Genomic DNA, 2777 nt, shown 5'->3' on the forward strand with positions numbered 1-2777 from the left:
AGAGGCAACTAAGGAATGCTGAGAGATGTAGAGAACGTTCTTCTTCAAGGAAGAGTCCCCCAAACTAATTATCTGAAACCAGGTGGTCAGTCCTGTATGCATCACATGTAACATTACATAAGATGAGAAGATGGATTTGTTACATATTTATATAACAACAACTAAAGAGAGGCCAGCCCTCACTCGCCGCCAACGGCCTGCTTAGCCTCGTGCGCTCCCGCTGCCGCCCCGCAGAAATGCTTCGACTGCCCACAGTCCTTCGCCAAATGAGACCAGTGTTCCGGGCACTGGCTCCTCATCTCACTCGGGCCTATGCCAAAGATGTAAAATTTGGTGCAGATGCTCGAGCCTTAATGCTTCAAGGTGTAGAACTTTTAGCCGACGCTGTAGCTGTTACCATGGGGCCAAAGGGAAGAACGGTGATTATTGAGCAGAGCAGGGGGAGTCCCAAAGTAACGAAAGATGGGGTCACTGTGGCAAAGTCAATTGATCTGAAGGACAAATACAAAAACATCAGAGCCAAACTTGTTCAGGATGTTGCCAACAACACAAACGAAGAGGCCGGGGATGGCACTACCACGGCTACCGTTCTGGCATGTTCTATTGCCAAGGAGGGCTTTGAGAAGATCAGCAAAGGGGCCAACCCAGTAGAAATCCGGAGAGGTGTGATGTTGGCTGTTGATGCTGTAATTGCTGAACTGAAAAAACAATCTAAACCCGTGACAACCCCTGAAGAAATTGCTCAGGTTGCTACAATTTCTGCAAATGGAGACAAAGACATTGGAAACATCATTTCTGATGCGATGAAGAAGGTGGGAAGGAAGGGTGTCATCACAGTGAAACATGGGAAAACCCTGAATGATGAGTTAGAAATTATTGAAGGCATGAAGTTTGACAGAGGATATATTTCCCCGTATTTTATTAACACATCAAAAGGTCAGAAATGTGAATTCCAAGACGCCTATGTTCTGTTGAGCGAAAAGAAGATTTCTAGTGTTCAGTCCATCGTGCCCGCTCTGGAAATTGCCAATGCTCATCGGAAGCCCTTGGTCATCATTGCTGAGGACGTTGATAGAGAGGCTCTAAGCACACTGGTCTTGAACAGGCTGAAAGTGGGTCTTCAGGTTGTGGCAGTCAAAGCCCCAGGGTTTGGGGACAACAGGAAGAACCAGCTTAAAGATATGGCTATTGCTAATGGTGGTGCGGTGTTTGGAGAAGAGGGGTTGAATCTAAACCTTGAAGATATTCAAGCTCACGACTTAGGAAAAGTTGGAGAGGTCATTGTCACTAAAGATTACGCCATGCTTTTGAAAGGAAAAGGTGACAAGGCTCAAATTGAGAAGCGCATTCAGGAGATCACTGAGCAGCTCGACATCACCACTAGTGAATATGAAAAGGAGAAGCTGAACGAGCGACTCGCAAAACTCTCAGATGGTGTAGCTGTATTGAAGGTTGGAGGAACAAGCGATGTGGAGGTGAATGAGAAGAAAGACAGAGTTACAGAGGCACTCAATACCACGAGCAGCTGTCGAAGAAGGCATCGTGCTAGGCGGGGGCTGCGCTCTGCTCCGCTGCATCCCAGCCTTGGATTCCCTAAAGCCTTCCAATGAGGATCAGAAAATAGGTATAGACATTATTAAAAGAGCAGTCAAAATTCCCGCGATGACCATTGCTAAGAATGCGGGTGTTGAAGGGTCTTTGATAGTTGAGAAGATTCTGCAGAGTTCCTCAGAAGTTGGGTATGATGCCATGCTCGGGGAATTTGTGAACATGGTGGAAAAGGGAATCATTGATCCAACAAAGGTCGTAAGAACTGCTTTACTGGAAGCTGCTGGGGTGGCCTCCTTGCTAACGACAGCAGAAGCTGTAGTGACCGAAATTCCTAAAGAAAAGAAGGACCCTGGAATGGGCGCAATGGGGGGAATGGGAGGGGGAATGGGAGGTGGCATGTTCTAATTCCTAGAATAGCGCTTTACCCTTACCAATGAACTGTGACAGGAAGCTCAAGGTAGGTTCCTCACCGATACCTTCAGAGAAGCCCCTGAAGAGAATGAAGAGAAGGCTGGCTGATCACTATAACCATCAGTTACTGGTTCCCATTGACAATACATAATGGTTTACTGCTGTCATTGTCCATGCCTACAGATAATTTATTTTGCATTTTTGAATAAAGACATTTGTACATTCCTGATACTGGGTGCAAGAGCCGTATACCAGTGTCCTGCTTTCAACTTGAGTCACCCACGCAGGCCTGCTGGTCCGTCTGCTACGGTCAGGACTGTGGCGCTTGTGCCACCAGACAAGAGGTCAGAGGCAGCGTTTCTGTGGAGCGAGATAACTGTACAAAGTAGAGAAGTATCCAATTATGTGACAACCTTTGTGTAATAAAATTTTGTTTAAAGTTCAAAAAAAAAAAAGAGAGAGAGGCCAGAGGCCATGAATTTGAGGTAAAACAAAAGGAAGGGCACATGAGAAGGGTTGGAGGGAAAGAAAAAAGGGAAATGAAGCAAATATATTTCAATTTGAAATTTTTTTAAAATCTTCTAGAATAGGCTAGTATATATTTCAACAGAGAAGAATAGAATTAACCTAGAAAATTGTTTACCATCCCATCAATAAGAGGCATGGGATTATATCCAGTATGAATAATTAATATTATCTAATTTGTTGGACTATGAGATGCTTAGGGGATTACCAAAGCAAGTTTTTGTGTTGTTTTGTCTATGAGGGCACATCCAGATATAGACCTTACTAATAGTGGATTAATCCATGAACAG

At 44.7% G+C, this 2777-nt stretch overlaps 1 pseudogene; it reads left to right on the top strand.

Moving 5' to 3' along the window:
- Window positions 1–236: 236 nt before the first annotated feature.
- On the top strand, window positions 237–2417 carry LOC121462347 (annotated as a pseudogene).
- Window positions 2418–2777: the final 360 nt, after the last annotated feature.

Source organism: Microtus oregoni, unplaced genomic scaffold, assembly GCF_018167655.1.
Source record: "Microtus oregoni isolate MIOR12 unplaced genomic scaffold, Mior012 000024F_ref0000369, whole genome shotgun sequence".
NCBI classification, from domain to species: domain Eukaryota; kingdom Metazoa; phylum Chordata; class Mammalia; order Rodentia; family Cricetidae; genus Microtus; species Microtus oregoni.